The sequence below is a fragment of the Dermacentor albipictus genome, chromosome 9 (genome assembly GCF_038994185.2).
Source record: "Dermacentor albipictus isolate Rhodes 1998 colony chromosome 9, USDA_Dalb.pri_finalv2, whole genome shotgun sequence".
Taxonomy (NCBI): Eukaryota; Metazoa; Arthropoda; class Arachnida; order Ixodida; family Ixodidae; genus Dermacentor; species Dermacentor albipictus.
Genome location: NC_091829.1, coordinates 99,548,108 through 99,561,089, shown reverse-complemented (window position 1 = coordinate 99,561,089; position 12,982 = coordinate 99,548,108). Strand labels below are relative to the sequence as shown.

The window sequence follows — 12,982 nt, the reverse complement described above, 5'->3', positions numbered from 1 at the left end:
ACCAAATATGATATGAGGAGGTTTGTTACATTTAAAAGAAAACGTTTAATTCTAGTGACTACTGGCTTCGAATTTTTGATCTAGGTGGTCAATTATTTATTAAAAATTGGCCGAAATTGAACATTTTCAGAAAACGAAACTATCAAGTTTAAAACTCCGTGACTCAACAATGAAAAATGATATCACAATTCTGTGAGTTGCATCTAATAGTATATCTACAGCGGACAAAATAGATATGTTACACATGAATCTAAAAAAAATTGTGTTGTGGAAATACGGCTTTTGCAGAACCCTTGTACACAACGTAACCAATTCACATAAGATACAAATTGACACATCAAACTTGTCCGCTTTGACTGTTATAATAAATGCCATTTACAGAACCACAATATATGTTCTTCATGCATATAGCTATTAGTTTGTAAACGTCGTGCTTCTATTTTTTCAAACTTTCGAATTTTCCAAAATATTTTAAACAAAATTCAGGCCCTAAATCGAAGTTCTGTTTCCAAGAGACACTAGGATTTAACTTTCTCTCTCAAATGCAACCAATTTCAATAAAAGCGATTAGCAGGATTATCTCAGAAAAGCGTTTCTGCGTTTTACAAGTATTTGAATAGGCCGCGTCGGATTGGGCCCGAGCTAAAACTTCCTCTTAAACAATTTATCCAGGGATCAAATACATGCATAATAACTGCATTGTTATTGCCAAAGATGCTGCAAACGAATTCTTGAAAGCTACGCACTGTAAATACAAGTAAAATATGTATTTTTTCATAATATATTGTACTCGTATGTGCCAAAAATTGTGCCCAACATAACTGACGTCAATGCTTCCATGTTATTTGTCTATTTATTAAGTAAAGAAAATATCACACGAACTTTAGAACTATATCAGTTCGAAACCAGGAAAGCAGTGCATGCCGCTGATATGAAAAATTAAAAGGCAATGAACTGAACAAGTTGAGGACAAATATGTTAATGAAACTTTGTCATTCAAGACCCGTGCTTACATTCTTGTATATATGCAATGGCCAGTGAAAAATCTCAATGACGCTGTCGTTTGTTCCAATGTATTACGCAGGAGTAGCTGTCCCTTGTCGTGTATCGTGAGTAATTGCACCGAAGTTATAGTCGCGACAGAGAGCACGTATAAAAAGCAGGAGTTTTGCAAGATATATGAGGGCAAGTCAAATGAATGAGCCAACAACGGGGTACTTTATTTAAAAGCAGTCTTCATGAGAATGTAGACATTTGTCCTATTGACTAACGAGTTGCGTGATTCCCGTCTTATAAAACTCCTTGGGTTGCTGCTTCAAAAAGTCTGTATCTGGTTCCCTTGAGCTGTTTTTTCGGTTGTCCCAAAATGTAGAAGTCGCAAGGTGACAGGTCTGAGCTGTATGGCGGATGTTGCAGCGTTTCCCACTTGAACTTTGCCAGTTTTGTATTAACCACATAAGCGACGTGGGGACAGGCATTGTCGTGGAACAAGATGACTCCATTCATCAATTTTCCACGTTGTTCGTTCTTGATTGCGACACGCTGCCGTTCTGGCGTTTCACAATATCGGAAACAATTGATAGCCTCTCAAGATTTAGCAAATTCTATCAGTAATGGACCCTGTCGATCGAAAAAAAAAGTCAACAAAACCTTTCCAAGGGAAATGATGGCCTTTACGTTCTTTGGGCGTGGTAAATTCGAATGTTTCCACTGTAGGCTTTGGCGTCGTGCTTCAGGCTCGTAGTAGTAGCACCAAGGTTGGTCCCCGATCACAGTTGCAAACAAGAAGTCGTCATGCTCCTTGTGATACCCGATCAGATGAGTCAAGGCAGCGCGAAACTTCTCCGTCTTCTCGCAATGGATAAAAATCTTGGGGATCCATTGCGCACCAAAGAGGCGATAACCGAGAAGCTCATGAATTATGGCGTGAACCGAACCATGACTGATGTTCAGACGGTCTGCCGGTTCATCGATGCTTATCCTCCGTTCTTGTTTCAGCAGCTCATGAACCTTTGAAATTGTGTGGGGGGTTGATTGCACGATGGTTCTGGCCCGTTCTTGCAATGTCTTTGCAACGTGCTTTGAACCGTTTGCTCCAACGTTTCACAGTGGTCAATAAAATGCAGTGTTCAACGTACACGGCAGTCATATGGTGATTAATTTCTGTTTTGGAAACACCTTCAGCTGTCAAAAAATTCGCGACACCGAGCTGTTCAACTTTTGAAGTGTCCATTATGTGACGCAACCATATTCAACCCAGTGTATGAGAGCATTAAAGAACATTTATCTTCACACCTGCGTGTCACATTTGTAAATGAGACATGCCGTTCTCCTGCGCGCATGCCTCGCAGATAATGAACCGAATCATTATTGCGCGGTTAGGGTAGGTTCACTTTCATTTGACTCGCCCTCGTACATTAGAAATGCAAAGATACAATGGGATATGCAACTGCGAAAATACGGCTTGATAAAGGACAAAAAAGTGTCACTGGAAACAAAGTTCACTGCATCTATACACAAAACCTCGCAACAAGATATTTAAGTATACGTATAAGTCTCCAATGAGTCTATGTATGTAAGAAGAAGTAACTGTATATAATGCGTCAAACAAGTCAAATAAACATATTGCACAATCATAGATTCACAGAATCCTAGATTCCGCCCCCATTCCATCCACTACCCCTGATGTATTGCGCGCGACGGAAGGCGGCGCACTTGCTCTCCGTTTTTCTCCTTTGCGCACACAAGACTGAGCCACCATCGTCGGCTCACCCATTCCACCTCCCCTCCTACGCTTTCACTCGCACATACAGCATGCAGTGCGTGGTCACGACCATTGTTTTTTTTTTTCTCGTCTGCTAGCCAGAAAGCGTCCAAAACCCTGTCCGGTGAAAATCCACTCGGCCAGAGCAAACCGAACGCGCACCGAAGTGCACCGCGCGGTGGTCCATATAATTGCTTTCGCAATAATATAATAAACGTATCCGACAAATTAAGCGTCCCGTCGCCCATTACTTTCCGCAAAAAAGTATCAAAATCGAACTTTCACCATGCGACAATTCGCTGCGCCGCAACAATGTATTTTTTTTTCTGTGAGGTGGAGGCACCAAAATGAATAAAAAAACGCATAGGAAAGTATGTTGGGCAGAATCTAATGCCTACGTCGGGCACCTAATGGGGCTACGGAAGGAATACCGAAAAAAACATGAGGCGCTTGGTCCACTGAGAACCATACGCATACTGCTCAGTATCCTACAGCGGCGAAACAAGACTTTCCGGAAAGGTTCCGCTCAAGGAATGCGGTGCAATCCTTCGAGTCCCCACAGTGATGGCGGCGAGCGACCATTGTTTTTTTTCTCGTCTGCTAGCCAGAAAGCGTCCAAAACCCTGTCCGGTGAAAATCCACTCGGCCAGAGCAAACCGAACGCGCACCGAAGTGCACCGCACGGTGGTCGGGGCCATACGAGAAAAACGTTTGCGCTCTGGCTGGCTCTGGCAGCCCGCGGGTAGTGTAGCGAGAACAAAAAAAAATTGAAGAGGCTCAATGTGTCCTCGCGAATAGAAGTCATAGTAGAAAAAATAAATAAGAACGTAGTTACTTTGGCTGGCTTTTAGTGTCTTGACATGGATGTTCTGGCGTAGGTTAAAAAAAATGTTGATATTTTTTTATTTGACATGACGGCACAAATGAACCACCCCAACGCTTCGTCTCATTGGACCTCGCTGCCTGCTTTGTCAACTCGTCTGCTAGTGTGTTGATTTGGCTTGTCTCGTTGTATGTTCCGATTTAAGACTTCAGAAAAGTCAATAGACCTTTGGCGCCAAATGTTTATAACAACAATAAACCCACAAAGTTTCGCAATTGAAAATCTAAAGCACAACTTTGGAAATGTCAATGCACCTTTCACATCAAGAGCTTATGAGATTTATACCCATAAAGTTTCGCAATTGCTATCCATGCGCTCCATAGATTCCGTGGCCTCAGTGAGATGCCGCGGCGAGCCCCCTCACCATCAAAGCGCCCTTAAAACTTTGTGCTCGGATGGGACTGCTTGGCGTTATGTGACTCCCGGTGTATGGGCGATGCCACGAAATCCAGCCCGAGTTTGCAATCTTCGCGGTTAAATGTCTTTTTGAGCGTCAAAAAAACATTCTAGACAAAATCCAGAGTGATTTCCGGCGCCGGGGGTCGCTTTGGTCGGTGGTGCATGGACAGCACGAAAAAATTTCGGGGGGGGGGGGGCTGAAGCCCCATAAGCCCCCCCCCCCCCTGGCTACGCCCCTGGTCTCAGCATCTTCGTCGAAGTGTGAAAGCACCGGTGCTGACTAAAGCCGTCGTTTCAGCTCCTAAAAAGGCGTCGTCCTGCAAAACTAAAAGCAGCAACGGTATCTCCATCGGTTGCTGCTTTTAGCTTTCGGGATAAGGGCTGATGGATCGGCCCCGGGCTTGGTCAGTGTATGACCGGTGCTATAGCACCGGCCATACACTGACTGGCTATAGCAACAGGTAGCGACCTGGTGACGGCGAATGGGGTGGTCGTTAAGGGCTTCACTGAGTGGCGGCGAGGTAGTCGGCGATATTGTTAGGGCATTCGCCTTGCTGAGGGCACAGAGCGTTCACGGCAAACCCTCGAAGTCCCGTTTCACGGCATGGGCTCTAGCGGTAAACGTGACCCGCTTTTCCGCGGTGATAGCAGAGCGGACGGTGGTCGGGGGCGCGCCAAGCGTGTCTTCGTTGGAACGCTGCACTGGGCTACTGTCGAGCTTTCTAGCAGCGGAGGCGGCGGAAGACGGAATTTTGGGGCTGCAGGGCCCTGGCATGGGCGCGAAGGGGTACCATAGCGGCGGGCGACGGTGGCTTATGTAATCGCGTCTGGCTGGTGTTGCGGCGATTGCGGCTGCAACTGTGGAACTCCAAGTGATCGCTGTAGTTCCTGCTGGACCCTCTCAGTGAACGAGGCCAGCTGTGGTTGCGGCGAAGGCAAGCTCTTGCGTAGTTCTTCACGCTCAATGGTCCTGATGGTCTCCGAGAGGTCCTCGGGGCCCAGTGTTTGGGTGGCGCCCTGCGGCGTCGTGATCACTTGGCGGTTATATTATGTAGTGCCTATTCACAAGGTTTTCTCAGTCGTCGTTGCCTCTCCCAAGAACTCAGCTATGGCATTCGGCGGGTTGTGGATAAGTTCGGCAAAAAGTTCTATCTTGTCGCCCCGTATCAAGATGCGGACTTTTTTCTCCTGTGGCATTTCTGTGTCGGGCTGCCGGAAAAGACGGGTCATCTATTGCGAGAAGATAGCGATGGTCTCGCTGTACAGCTGCACTCAGTTTTCTAGTGGAGTTTGGGCTCGCTCTTTGCGCACGACGCTTGTGAATGTCTAAAGGAAGCCGTTGCAGAACGGGCGCCACTTTGTTAAGGTGGTTTGTCGATCCTGGAACGACGTGCTGGCACCGTCTGACAATGTGAAAGAGACATGGCGCATTTTGTGGTCATTGTTTTAATTGGTAAATTTCATACCTCTCCAGCCAGCTTTCGGGATCCTCATATGTTTATCCTTGGAACATCGGTGGTTCCTTTGGCTGCTGCAGCACTATTGGTGCTGGCGACACTGGGGCTTCCATTGTAGCTGCTCCCGTGGGCATGCACTTCCTCATCTTTTCAAGTAGAAGTCCGTAGTACGGTAGCAGATCCTGCTGGCTACAGCCATCTCACTGGTCCTTGTTGACGTTGGCGTTGTCCTGGGGTGTGGGGCTTGGATCGCGGCATCGTGGTGGCTTTCGTTACCTGAACGCACGGGCACCTCTTCCAGATGGTGGAACACACCAGCAAAACTCTGAATAGCTTCACTAAGGTTTATTGGGCGAACCTGTGCCCACAAGAGCAAGTTACACTCATAGCACAACGATAGCTAGAAACACAGCCGGTTATCGTCGAAAATTGATCTGCCGGTGAAGGGCTATGTGCCATGTGACGCAATGAGATTAGTATCCTACTCGGAGGTTTTGAACAATGGCGCATAACAACGCCTCAAGCAAACACGTGTCACTGAGTGTTCCGTGTACTACGATGACAAACAGCAGTGGCATACGCAAAGTAACAGTCACCATCAACTTACCGCTCTGCTATTGTACTAAATGCTGAAAAAATGCAAAATTAGCCGTGAGTATCACCGCTAGTTATCGTCAGTCAAAGCAAACAGCAGACAACGCTTGGCTTACGTCAATTTCCACAGTGCATTGGACGCGCATAATTCTTTGTGTCAGTAATTTTCCCATCAGCACTTGCAGAGATGCATATCAGGTTAAGAATGACATTCTGAACTCGAAAAAATTTAGGCTGCATGCCGCTTCCATTGGAAGTTTCGCCATGTCCTTTGCGTCCTTGTTTTCAATCCCTTAGGCCTTACGCTATGGATATATGTATAGGAGCGCAGTGCAACCGGCTTAGCAGAGTTGCTAGAGAGTATTTTTTCTGCCTACGTGGTACGGTAGCTTCCGTTATTACTTACACCGCATATGCAGAACAGGGGAACTGGCATGGAAGCTTTGATGCATAGCGCCAACTATACAGCCATTGAACAGCTAGGACTCGGGAGTCAACTGCGTAAATGGCTAATGACGCCTTGCCTTCACAAACACAGACTTAACATGGAGAAAGAACGTCAGCTGTTGTTCCATATTGATTGAAAACATCTTTATTTGCAGGATATTCGTAGAACTCGTGGGTGGGCCGCCTAGCCCGGTAGTACTCTGGTTATTGCTGCTGCGCAGGCCCTCCCCACCAGCCAGTGATGACGGTCAGCATCATCGCCGAGCAAAATAGCCTCCCACTGCTCTTTTCAGGGATTTGGAATGGGATCAACTATGGGAATAAATTGGCAAGCCCACACCATGTGGTAGAGGTTAGCTACCTCTAAACGGTGTGGGCACTGCGGGGATTATAGTGTAGGGTACCAATGGGGTAACTTAGCTGGCGTTGGGTATGTATTAGTTTGTAGTCTCCTAAGAGTGTTCTCTTGTAACTTATTGAGGGATTGCTGTGGTGTTGGCTACTCCTTCCTGGCTTTTCTGTATGGTGCGAGTTTGTCAGCATACACTGCTGAAGCAGTTAGGTCCCAGCACCCTTCATGGTCATCAGGGGGAGACGCCCGGTATAAAAGAGCTCGGGCATGCCTGTGAGCGGCTTCGTTTCTTCCTGGTAGGTCCAGGTAACCGGGAAACCAGGTGACTGAGGCTTGGCTGGGTAGATGCTTAGTCAGCAATGACAACCCTGAACTGTGAATTATTCCATTATTGAAGTTGCGACAGGCGTTCTGGGAGTCAGTGTGCACATCGGCGTTGGGGTTAGATACTATAGGTAATTGAATAGCTGCTTCCTCTTCGTGAGTGGGGTTGGATGTTTTCATCGAGGCGCAATTCACCATCGATCCTGAACGCGTTGAGACCACAATAGTCATCACGCCATTCTATGGCCCTGCGGCGTCCACACAGAGGGTGTTAGGTTGCTCGTCCCATTTCTTCTGCAGGGCTTCCCTTCTTGCTTTTCTCCTTTCGATGTTATATGCGGGATGCATGTTCCGCGGAATGGGGTACACGTTGACGCGTCTCCTCACATGACGTGGTACCTCTTACCTTTGGTCTATCGTATAGGGCAGATTATTATGGATATTTCGAGCTGATCTCTAATTGGTTTTGTGAGTGCGAGCCTATTGAGTGGTGAGAGGCAGTGTGCTTCCCGCATCTCTTTGAGGGTATTATGTACTGCTAGAGCCACGAGCTTTGCCGTTGGCGTGGAGTTTGGTAGCCCCAGTGCCGTCTTGTAGGCCTTCTGAATCAGTGTCTCCAACTTTTCAATTTCTGACTTGGAGAGGTTAAGAAATGCCGTCCAGTACATTATCCGAGAAATCACGAAAGCCTGCACTAAGCGAATGGCGTGGATTTGCTCGGTGGATGTTGTAAGCTTCTTCATAGTGGTGGTGTTCTGTCGCCCCTGCGGGATATACATCCCTAGGATCTTTATCTCCGTGGGTTTCGGTACTGATTGGTTGTCTATATATACCGTGATGTTCTGTGCCAGGGCTTTCCTCGGGTTCTTCAGGATGATCAACTCGGACTTCTCCTGCGCGCACTGGAGGCCTCTTTGCCTGGCGTACTGGTCCACCGTGTCCGCTGCTGCTTATGCTGCGTATAAACCTTCAAGATGTTTTCGCCTGCACCATAATTTCAGTAACAGACTTGCGAAAAAAGCATCTTCAGTAGCTTTAAAGACTATGCATAGCGTCCCCTTTTTGGACAAGCCTATTCCTTGCGTACAACGGAAGCAGCGCACAAGATGCACACCGTGAGAGAGAGAGAGAGAGAGAGAGAGAGAGAGCAGAACAGTGCCTTAGGATTGTCAGATGTGGACACACGAGCAGAGCAATATGGACCACCGTTGTCGCCGTTATAGCGCCGGCTATTACGCTGGTTTTTTGTGCCTTGTTGAACGTTTAATGCTTTCTCAGGCACAACATGTACACCATGTGAGTACGCACGTGTAAATAGCGTACCTCTGTAGGATATACCAGAATTTTAGGAACACGCTTTTTGAAGCGACGACAGTCCACGCCAGCGATACGGCCTGTGTATTGCCATAAAGGTGAGGATTTATGACCGCCATATCGAAAACCAGCCGCAAGAAGAGTGAGTTCCGAAACCATGTGCTGCATTGATTTAGGGCAGTTTATGTTGCACACCATGCTTCTAGCGCGTGGTAACAAACCACAGTCGATAATACACAAGCCGGAGTTCTCTACGACGGAGTCCGCTGTGATAGAAAGTAAAGCATTGGGAGATGTTAAGCGCAAGACGTATTTGACTTTTGTTGTTCCTCGGTAAGTGCCTGCGCAAACGCGCTCTTAATTCCATAAACTTGGTCGTATACGCATAACTTACGCGTCGGTTCTTCACAAGCCAGTTTCGTGCTATATGTACATGTCCACAGCCCAAGAGGCCCAATGGTGTATTTCACGCAAAAATATTATGGTGTTTTACGTGCCAAAACCACGATCTGATTATGAGGCACGAAGTAGTGGGGGACTCCGGAAATTTGGACCACCTGGGATGCTTTACCGCGTACTCAAGTATGCGTAGACGAGTGTTTTCGCATTTCGCCCCCATCTAACAAACGCAAGCCCTCGGCATTACAGATCGCTTTGTGCGCTGATATCCGAGGCCTGTGCAAGAATTAGTTTCCGATCTTATACGCTTCGATAACTCGGGTGGAAGCGCTGTTCGGGCTTTCGCTATGCTGGGTAAAGAGGAAAATATTTCACGGCTACGTCATTGAAAAAGCCGGGCGCGAGTGGTTTCTGGAAATCCGGCTGTCTGTGCGTTGCGTCTCATATGAATGCTGTTGTTATGTCTGACTGCGTAGTATTTTAGCTGAAACTGCAAACTTATAATTTGTGACACCCGTTCTAGAAATAAAGAAATTTGCGTACCTGCGTTTTGACAAGTACAGCAAGTCCATGTCTTACGACCGATGCAGGGTTGTCGATGCGGAACGTCGCTATCGGCGAAATAGTTCGGCTGCAGGGGTCGGGCTGTTATCCTCTCAGGCCATGTCTTGGGGAAATCGATGGCTACCGGCTTGAAGTATAGTCTGCCGTCTGCTGCTGGGTGAAGAGCTTGTGACGAAGACTGTAGCAGCGCCTGCGCAACGTGAAAAAGCCATTCCGGTTGAATATAAATTAAAAGGAAGGTAAACGTTCAACGATCGCATGATCTGATTCACTTACCGTCAAATGTTTTCCACACGAAAAAATAAGAATGTGCAATTTAGCCATGATGAAATTCTACATGTGGCGTTCCGAATGAAATGGCACTTACAGATTGACGGCATATCCACACATGCACTAGTTCATCTTTTTCCGGTGACCGCTTTTCAGCCGCTACCAAACGTTGAACGTTATCGCTCGGTGGAGGACGCGCCTCCATATATCGGAAGTTTCTCGAATGGTATCAGCGGTTCTATTCGTTGTCTGTTGTCATGGCTCGTTCTGTGACCAGATTGTACGCGCGACCCAAATTCTGCAGTGCGTTATACAAGGCACGCAGGCACCAGCGATTATGCTCGCACGCTTAGCACATCCATCAGATTTGGACGATCGCCGACTGTGCTCACCGCTATCGTTGTACTTTGAGTGTCACTTTCTGTTGTGGGCTCAGATGCGTCCAATAAAGAGTTAGTTTCATGTGTCACAGTTTTCGTTCCGATGTTTTTCACCGTTACCAGAACGTCGCATCTGGTAGAAGCACTTTGCGCTCATGTACAGGGTGTACCTTTATGAAAGGCAACACGCGAGCGCATGGCCTGTGCTCTGCGGAGGTAAAGCGGAGGCAGCTTAGAGTACTATCAACAGGCAACAAAGGGAAGGATGGATGGATGGATGTTATGAGCGTCCCCTTTGGAACGGGGTGGCGGGTTGCGCCACCAAGCTCTTGCTACTATACTGCCTAATATTCTACCTAGGTTAAACAATGAAAAAATACAAAAAAACACTATGAACTTTCACGCCCAAATTTTCTGATCCCCAATTGCGAACTGTGCTTTTATACGTCTCCGTATTTTGTCGTTTCCCTACTTTTCTTCCACCAATCCTCCATTCGCCTCTTACTAATGTCTATTGCGGACATGTTTACTTTGCCACTGCTCCCTCTGAACCCAAGGGCTTCAAGGAGGCCAGTGGTGCCTAAATAGACCGCTGGGTAGACGTTTTCACATTCTAATAAAACATGCTCCGTAGTTTCCCTAGCTTTACCACAACAAGCACATGCTTCTTCTCCTTCTTATATCTCGCTTTATAGGTGCGCGTACTAAGGCATCCTGATCTCGCTTCGAAAAGTAATGAGCTTCCCTTTGAGTTATCATAAATGGTTTCTTTCCTGATTTCGTTTTTTCCTCTTAAGTAGTTACTCATGGCAGGTTACTTTTCCATTGGCGCCACCCATGAGATTAATTCAGCTTCTCTGACTTTCCGCTTGATCTTTGTTGTGTTGTCCACCCGACAGGCCGCATACTTGCTGCTAAGCTTCCTAGTTCTTTTCCTCCACTGTGAATCAATGTTTTTCCTGTGCAGATACCTAAACACTCTCCCAGCCCCTTTACTTTCTTCCATATTCTTCAGCCGCTCTTCCATATTCTTCAGTTCGCCTTCCAGTGGCGGGCCAATAAGGGTGCGCGACAGGCAGTCGGCGTCAGAATGCTTCCTCCCGGACTTACGCATCACGGTGATGTCAAATTTCTAGAGTCTGACAGATATTAGCCAGACGTTGCAAATCACTTTGTTTGTTAGCTAGCAACACAATGTCGTCCGCATAAAATAAACCTGGGAGTTGCTGCTCTATTACTGTACCCGCCTGTTTGTATGAGAGATTAAGCCCGATATTACTTCCTTCTAGCGCCCTCTCCATCCTCACCATGTACATCATAAACAACAGCGGGGATGAAGGGCGCCCCTGCCTCAGTCCCTTGTTGATACGAACTTTCTCCTCGCTCCTCATTCCTTCCCATTCAACCCAAACGGTATTTTCTAGGTAAATCTCTCTCAAAAGCTGTATGCAATTGTTACTTAAGCCTTCCCCTTCCAGGATATCCCACAAAATGTTGCGGTCCACGTTGTCGTAGGCTCCTGTAATGTCTAAAAAGGCTACATACAACGGTCTGCTTTCTGCTTGTGATATTTCAATACACTGAGTAAGAACAAACAAGTTATCATCCAAACGCCTACCTATTCTGAAGCCATTCTGAAGCTCTCCCAAAATGCCATTATTCTCTGTCCATACTTGAAGCTTTAATTTGATTGCCTGCATTGGTAGCCTGTGTAATGGTCAACGGTCTATAGGAGTGAATTCTGTCTTTCCCCCCCTTTCCTTTATAAATCAAATTCATTCTGCTTTGTCGCCAACTGTCTGGTATTCGTCTATCTTTTAATGTTCTGTCCACTGCTTTCACCAGAGCTTCCTTACTTTTTGGTCCTAGTTCATTTATCAGCCTAATGGGAACCTCGTCGAGCCCTGTGGCTGTACGCTTAGGAATTTTCTCTTCCGCTTTCTTCCAGTTTAAGCGCATACGCTTGTAGCTCCATCTACTGGCGGCCAGAACAAGCAGAGACGGCTGATAGGCAAGCGGCTGTGGACTGCCTCCCACGCCTGGAGGATGCGCAATAGCCGGGTCCTGCAACGCAGCGTCTGCTGCTAGCAAACCGCACCTGGTATGCTAGCACCTTGGAAACATGGAAGGATCAACATATGCCCGCTAGGTATTAGGCACTCCCAGCGTATTTTAGTGCGTAAGCATTCTTTGGCGAGTACCGTACCAAGATGGGTCCGCCACGCGAAATTTGTAATGCCTTGTATCTGGCCAAAAATGGGTGATGTGCGGCGTTACGACATCGAATCGTTATAGAACTTATACTGTAAATGTAGATGACTGGTAGCTGTATCAGTGATGAGGAACAATTGAAAAAAGATTGATCAGAGAGTATAACCATACAGATACATAGGGTCCACAGAAAATCCATGGCGACGCCTATAGTATGGGTGGGCCAACTTGAAATTTCGGTGTAGGGCAACATAAATTTGGAAGTGGGCCAATATAAATTGGGGGTTGGACGAACTTGAATGTTGGAGGTGGGCCAACATGAAATTCGGGGTCGGCCAACTTGAAATTTGAGGATGGACCAACTTAAATTTGGTAGTCGGCGAAGTTGAAATATTAGGGTGGGCCAACTTGAAATTTGGGTGTAGGCCAACATAAATTTGGGGGTAGGCCAATTTAAGTTGCTCGGTGGGCCACCAGCTCAAAATTTGGGGGTGGGCCAACTTGAAATTTTGAGAAACCTGGAGGTGGGCCAACGTGACATTCGAGCGTGGGACAACTCAAGTTTGGAAGTGGGTCAAGCTGAAATTTGGGGGTGGGCCAATTGAAATTTGGGGTTTGGCTTAT

The 12,982-nt window shown here is 46.9% G+C and overlaps 1 long non-coding RNA gene across 1 annotated transcript in view; it reads right to left on the bottom strand.

Moving 5' to 3' along the window:
- Positions 1-9,491: 9,491 nt before the first annotated feature.
- LOC139049559 (uncharacterized) overlaps positions 9,492-12,982 on the bottom strand; it is a 29,689-nt gene continuing 26,198 nt past the window's right edge. The window contains exon 3 of the long non-coding RNA XR_011508400.1: positions 9,492-9,687. This is a non-coding gene — a long non-coding RNA (uncharacterized lncRNA). The remainder of the gene's footprint in view (positions 9,688-12,982) is intronic.